The sequence below is a fragment of the Neovison vison genome, chromosome 7 (assembly GCF_020171115.1).
Source record: "Neovison vison isolate M4711 chromosome 7, ASM_NN_V1, whole genome shotgun sequence".
In the NCBI taxonomy this organism is placed as follows: Eukaryota; Metazoa; Chordata; class Mammalia; order Carnivora; family Mustelidae; genus Neogale; species Neogale vison.
In genome coordinates this window covers 117,459,714-117,467,425 of record NC_058097.1, presented here as the reverse complement: position 1 = coordinate 117,467,425, position 7,712 = coordinate 117,459,714, and the positions used below count along the sequence as shown (strand labels likewise).

The 7,712-nt window shown below is 37.7% G+C and overlaps 1 pseudogene; it reads left to right on the top strand.

Annotated features, from left to right (window-relative positions):
- The first annotated feature begins 2,070 nt into the window (after positions 1 to 2,070).
- On the top strand, positions 2,071 to 2,169 carry LOC122914806 (annotated as a pseudogene).
- The last annotated feature ends 5,543 nt before the right edge of the window (positions 2,170 to 7,712 follow it).

The following is a 7,712-nucleotide window of genomic DNA, read 5'->3' as shown; positions in this document are numbered from 1 at the left end:
ACTTACAACTATTTTTTAAAAATAAGGTTAAAATAATTAAATTTAATTTTCTGTTACAAAGCTGATGTTGAATATAAAAATATAAAAAAAGGTAAACGTTTTGTTACCTGTTAATGAGCAAATTTTACAAATATGAAAACTTTATGTGAATCAACCTATATGTCCTATGAAGTTTTTGAAAACTTTTTTTGGAGGGGGTAAATGAGTTACCTAATTTTATTTTATTTATTTATTTTTTAAGATTTTATTTATTACGGAGAGAGAGAGAGAGACAAAGAGCACGAGTTGGGTGAGGGGCAGATGGAGAATCAGACTCCGAGATCATGACCTGAGCAGAAGGCAGATGCTTAACTAACTGAGCCACCCAGGTGCTCCATGAACTACCTGATTTTATTTTATTTTTTATTTATTTATTTTTTTAAAAGCTTTTATTTATTTATTTGCAGACGGAGATCACAAGTAGGCAGAGAGGCAGGCAGAGAGACAGGAGGAAGCAGGCTCCCTGCTGAGCAGAGAGCCTGATGTGGGTGGGGCTCGAGACCTGAGCCGAAGGCAGAGGCTTTAACTAACTGAGCCACCCAGGTGCTCTATGAACTACCTGACTTTAATTGCATTTTGTTCCAAATCACTTGAACATCTTTTGTTAAAGTTTTGGGATGTTCCACCTGTCGGCTGTGCTGCAGCTGCTGCTCATGGGTGGCTGGGGCCCAGAAACTCCTGGGCCAGGGTGGTCACAGCCAGGGTTAGGGCCCGGAAGGCCAACTTTTCACACTTTGTAGGAGAGACTGGAGCCAGGAGGGCAGCAGGTCAGACTCTGTAAAAAAAAAAAAAAAAAAAAAAATCAGTAATTGGCACACTGCAAAGCTTAAGTTTTTGAAGACTTTAAAAAATTGTGATTACTAAAAATAAAATGTCTGAGTGAGACAATCCTGAAAATTAATACAAAAGCAGAAAAATTGATCTGGAATGCCAGTGTGGGAAACATGTTGTCTAATGGGACTATGAGAACTCAGAATATATAAACCTTAATCCTGAAATTCAATAAAATCTTGAAATACTTCAGCTTTGGGTAATATTCTTTTAATGGAAACATTATTTTTAATTCAATTCATTTATATTTTCTTTCAGAATAGAAATAAAATTGAGAAGACTTATGATTTTACAACATTTGCTGTTTATGAAACATTTACTTTATTTATTAAGGTTTAAAAAATTTGAGTATAGTTGACACACAATGTTACATCAGTTTCAGGTGTATAACACAGGGATTTGACTTCTCTATGCATTATGCCATGTTCTCCACAAGCTACCATCTCTCACCATACAACGTTATTACAATATCATTGACTCTTCCTTGTGAATGCTTTTATTCCCATGAGTTACTCATTCCATGCCTGGAAGTCTGTACCTCCCACTCCCCTTCACCCATTTTGCCCATCCCCCAGCTTCTTCCCTTCTGGGCCACCATTTTAAACATGGCAAATTAGAAGCATCTTATTTGATGAGTTTGATCCTCTACAAAGTGAAAGTAATTTGGGTGGAAACCCAAAAATAGAAACTTTGAACATTTGAGCTTATATATTTATACACTTCCTTATAAGGAATTAGAATTAAAAGTCTTCCCTGTTTAGTGGAATTTGACCTGACCTCACCTGACCACCTGGAGATTTTTCTCAATTAAAAAAAATAAAAAACAAAAAAAAAAACACAGTCTAAAAGACGAGTCAATTGGCAATGCCAGTAATTCCAAGTTTATTAAACAAAAATTCAAGTTTTAGGATTGCAAGAAACTTTATGGCAAAATTAAAAATAACAGTACTGTCTTAATAAAAACAAATTATTCAAAAAGATATTTGTGACAGTTTTGGAGTCTGCTACAGCTAAGAAACTGATTAAAGTATATAAAGATCTGCCAAGAATAATTAGTCTGCTTATGTTTCTTAATGTTTAGAAAATTAATATAAAGAAGTTTTAAAATTTGGGGCCTAATGTACACAAATATGTGATTTTTTTTTTTTTTGGTCCTTTGGAGAGTATTTGAAAAGTCTTTTTGAACAGAACTATCTATGAATGTGCGGCACATACACGGAGATTGGAATGATACAGAGAAGATGAGCATGGTCCCTGAACCAGGACGACACAAAAATTCATATAGTGATCCATATTTTTTTAAATAGGTGATGGGGATGAAGGAGGACACTTGACGTGATGAGCACAGGGTATTGCATGGAAGTGTTGAAATTAATTTTATGCTGTATGTTAACTAACTGGAATTAAACCAAAAACTTAAAAAAAAGATAAAGAAGAACCTTATTCTTTAGAACAACAAAGGAACAATCTATGAATACAAAAAGCCAACTTTTTAAATCAAGAAATCACCCATGGGATATTTTCTCTCTTCCTTTCTATTCTGGTATGTCCTCTCCTCCTTTCAGGGCCAGTTCAAGCCTGACCTGAGAAGGAACTATGTCTTTGAGCCTTTTATACATCGTGGATTGCTCAGCTTCTGAATCATCTCTGAGTCTCTGTTATCTTGCATTGAATTACCTTTTCATTCACTGTAGCTTTTAGGCAGTTTATGCCATGTCTCATAGCTTTTGTGTCCCCCTAGGAGGGTAGGGACTCAAAAAGATGTGTGTTGTTGATGACAATATGGCCACATCATATTCAAGGAAGAAATGCTAGATGTCTGGATTCTAGGTGGAGGGTGAGGAGGGATATAAATGGAAATGTATGGCTGTGGCAACTCAACTCTTGTTATTATCTTCTTTCTAGCAGCAGAAAGAACTCCTGCAATAGTTGTGATCCTGCATATGGCAAGAAGGGTCAGTTTGGGGGTGGGGAAGGTTGGCGGTGGCTTTTACTTTAGTTGATCAGAAAGGATGAGAGATCAGGCTAGGATGTGTAAGATTATAAGAATGAAGAATTAGGCTTATTCTACAATAGTTACATTGGCAAATACGATATATTAGCAGTATAATAGCCAAAAGAAAGTGTCAAAATCAAAGACATTAAAGAAAAGGAAGAAAATGTCTATCACCGTAGGAAAATAAGGAAAAGAGGAAAAGAATATGGCAGTTGGAAAGGTTTATTTATTTTGATAGTATTCTATCTTAGCAGAGCCTAAAATGTGGTGTGATAGCATTTGTTAATAGCAACTGATTGAAAAGCAAAGTTGTCAATAGAGCTGTAATGTAGAAAGAATGAATGAGTGTAAGGAATGCTATGCAAAAATGGATTTTTAAAGTTTCCTTTGGCACATCACCTCTGGCATTGGCTTTCGACAAAAACAACAACAACAACAAAAGGCCCTAGTGATTTTAAAGTGAGGTTATTGGTACAAACATGTGCTGGAAATCAAGGCACAATTAGAATTCAAATATTTATTACTAAGTTAAGAACATTTTGAATCAACCATATTTTATGTACATATAAGATAATATCTTAGAAAGAATGTAATCTTCCATTTCCTGCACGAGGGGCATGATCCTTGAAGATACTGGTTTTTGTGATATCTTCATATCCTGACCATGTATAGAAGCATGGGAAAAATAAACAAAAATATAAATAGTTAAATAAGGCAGAGATTTAACCTCAACTAGGTAGAAAGATTGACACAGTTTTCTTCCAAACTACACTCTCAGATTATGAAGATAAGTGAGAAAGGAGAGAATGTTAACTTTGGCAAATAAATATGTTTAGAGTCTCCCAACTTTCTTGGATTCTCTTACTTTTAAAATAATGACTAAGATGAATTTAGAAAACCTCAATATGCTGAAGAGAGGCTTTCAGAATGGGACTTAGGAGATAGGAGTTGTTTGTTTTTATTCCAGAGACAAGATAGCAGTGAAAGTAATTGACCCATTGGTAACTTACATAAGATTATTCGCCTCTCAAAGAAGTTGTACAAGATGACAGCTGAGATACTTTCTGACATATGATTTTAAAACCCGTATAGTGCTGTTATGACCCATTTATCCAAATGGAAAGAGGCAAGGGGTGGAACTGATGAGAGCAAAGGAACTGTCCAGGGTGCTTAGAAACACTGCATCCAATCATTCTCTAGAGTGATAACCAGAAGCCACAATATGACTCCCTCTGTTATTCATCCAGTATATCTACTGTGTTAAATAGATAGCAAACTATTCTGTCAGTATCAAGTGGATATAATTAAATATGAGATCAATTTCCTTTTGCTTAAAAGGAGGAATTACATCTTGAGAATCATCTCTGTTCTGTCTCTGTCTAGTTGCTGATTTTTAGACTAGTCATTTCATTCCATTATTATTTAGAGGAGGATATCATAGTAGTTTTTATGGCATACCTGTGGTATTGACTTTCCAGAAGTCATATCAGGAATTATGAGGCTGCATACACTGTTAGAGAGGTAGGAGGGAGGGAGACTTTGAAAAACATATATTTGATCATGGTACAACAATAAATATAAAGGAAAGAGGAAGAGGAAGAGGTATAGGACAGATTAGGAGAGGTAATTATAATGAAATAATCCTCAGCTGCCTGACCAGGATACATGGAAAGGGGTTGTCGGAGTATATGCATGGGTTATGTTAGCTGACCTGGTACTCTGGCATTAGATGCTGCAGCTTCTTGCTGATAACCTACTTTGTGGGGGTGTGGGGAATAGAGGGTACAACGGGAGTGTGGTGTTGGTGAGTCTTAGATACAGGCCTACTGAGTGAAAAGCGGGGGAGGTGGGAACTCCTTGAAGCTAAAAGACTTACGCCATGTCAATTTCATTTTTCTTTCTTTCTTTCTTTCTTTCTTTTTTTTCACCATGTCAATGTCTTGAAATTCTACTCTTGTACCCGTTGCTTCTGTCTGAATCTTCCTTCATCTCAGGACACCCTGAACCTTTGCTTCCTTTCTTGTTCTATGTTGTGCTTGAAGCCAGAGTTTAAATCTCTTGGACTCTGGGCCCTGTATTGTTGTGAGAGTGATTGCCATCTTTTCTAGTCAACTCTCCCACTGACCCCAAGCCTGAGATGTCTTTTCACTTTTGAGTGCTCAAGAATGGCAACCAGAAATTCAGTCTGATAATTACCACAGTACAAAAGGACTGTTACTCCATTTCATCCCTATAACCAGCACATCAATTCTATGGAGCTTATGAATAGGATTTCATGGGGTACTGGGCTTAGAGGTGTATATGAGATATTGATATTATATTAAACTCAAAGATGCTCCTTCTTTTCAATGACCAAGTCTTTACCTCATGGCCTGTATTCTCTGCCTAACCCTTCCTTCCCTGACACTGCACTCTCCCAAGATACTCATCACATTCTCATGCACATGAACTGTAGGGTAGGCACAATCACACCTGATACATTAAAGTTTTCCAGATATATGCTCAGACATACTTGAATCCCAGTAATTGATAACATTTAAGTATCATTCAAGTTGTCTCCTTAAAAGTAGGAAAGGTTCCCTTCCAGGGTAGAGGAAAAGGTGTGTAGGTAGCAGCCTCTCAAGCTAAATTTGTTGGCATTAATTTTCCAACAATTGTTGGCAAATAGTCTCAGTGTAACCTGTAGAGATTTTTAAGCAAGTGTGATTCTCAAAAGGACATGGCAGCATCACTGGGGTCACACTGCTGTGGCACAGAAGATCCTCAAGGCAGGGCATTTGGATGCCTCAGTCCATTGAGCATCTGTTCTAGGTTCGGGTCATGATCCTGGGGTCCTGGGATCAAGTCCCACATCGGGCTCTCTGCTCCTTGGGGAGTCTGTGTCTCCTTCTGCCTCTGCCTTTCTCTCTGTCTCTCATGAATAAATAAATAAAATCTTAAAAAAAAAAAGATTCTGAAGGCAGAGTTTGGCAAGAATTAGACAGTGTCAGTGTCCCTGCTTAACCCAGAAGGCATTTAGTCTCAGCAGAGGCTTTGGAGAACGCCTGAGATAACCAAGAGAGAAGCCCCATCACATAAACTTATCAAATGGAAAGAATGGAAAGAATTAAGAGGAATTAACACTAAATTAGAAACATGGCGGCCAGAACTCTTTTTGGGTACACTGGGTATCAGGTTCTGGGAGGAAATGGGGAGAGGATAATGCAGGAACTGTGGAAATGACAGAAATGTCCCTGATCCCACTTGCTTAGCTGAGAACAAACGAGAGAGAACATTTTGGAAGATGTTTTACATTTCTTTCTTCAGCCTGTATCAAGTTTGAGGTTTTTGTAACACAGTCATAGGAGGCTCTGTGGTAGGCGGTCAAAAATGTGCATTTGGATTTTGCTTGAGAAGGCAGCCTCAAGATTATTTAACACCCTGCATATGATTTTGATTTTCCTCCTATTTTTACATCTCCTGGGTATTTTCCCCTTATTTAAATGATTTCTTACATATTTATCTAGTGTTTCTAGGGATTTCATAGTTAGAGATTTTCCGATTCTCAGTGTGCCATATTGTTAGAAGCAGCCCTTTCAGTACTGGACATTTCATAAATACTATTAGGTAAATGAATAAGCTGAAACAGTGCATAATGAATACCGCTGATGGCCCACAAAAGGGTCCAATAGGAAGGTCAAAATAAGAGGAGAAGCTGTAGAGTTTTGGGGAGGAGGCACCTTCATGGAGGGTTCATAGACGATGATCGAGAAAGGAGGTCTGAGATGGAGAATGATGTTTGGAGATTGTTAGGACACTTTTTTTTTTTGGAAGCTCTACACTCAATATGGAGCCCAACACAGCTTGAACTCACAACCCTGAGACCCAGATATGAGCTGAGATCAAGAGTCAGAGGCTTAATCAACTGAGCCACCCAGGTGTACCATGTTAGGTCACTTGTTAGGAACTAGTTTCTGTAGGTGATATGAGAAGAACCTAAGTTATAGGGTTTGGGGAATGCGTGGGAGGAGAACAAGAAATGTGACCCTGAAAGCAAGGTGAGAGGAAAATATGGTAGTTAGGGTGGGAAGCAAATTTGAAGAGTTTTTTTTTTTTTTTTTTTTAGGTAAGGGAGGTTATCAGTTTGAAGCTTCATTCACACTTCTGCTAAGTGTCATCTAGAGTTTCAGGATAAATCAAACATTGCTTATTAACTATCTCCTCTGATTCATATTGAAATTTAAACTATTATTAAAACTTGGGGGCATGCTTGTTTAAAAAATGACACATTAGTTCATAGATAAGGCAATAAGGTTCAGGGGCGCCTGGGTGGCTCAGTGGATTAAGCCTCTGCCTTTGGCTTGGGTCATGGTCTCAGGGTCCTGGGATCAAACCCCACATTAGGCTCTCTGCTCAGTGGGGAGCCTGCTTCCCCCTCTCTCTCTGTCTGCCTCTCTGCCTATTTGTGATGTCGCTCTCTGTCAAATAAATAAATAGAATGTTAAAAAAAAGAAAATAAGGTTTATGGTCTAAACCCAGCAAAGCCTTATTATACCACTTAAAAATACTGTTATTGCTTTCTACTCTCCTTTGCATACCTTACAGGTGATTATAATAACATTAGACTCTGGTAAATGGAGCTACATAAATTTGAACAATACAATTTAATGTGAAAATGCATCAAACCATTGAAAATGGCAAAGCTTTTTAACCAAGTATCTAGGAGGGAGAGGGTTTGGAGAAGAACTTACAATGATTTCCCTAGAATTGCTCAAAAACCATCGAATATGTACTCAAGGAGATATCACAACTTGATTTTGCCCAGGAATGTTTAGTTCTGCTCCCTGAACTCATTAAACCCAGCTGT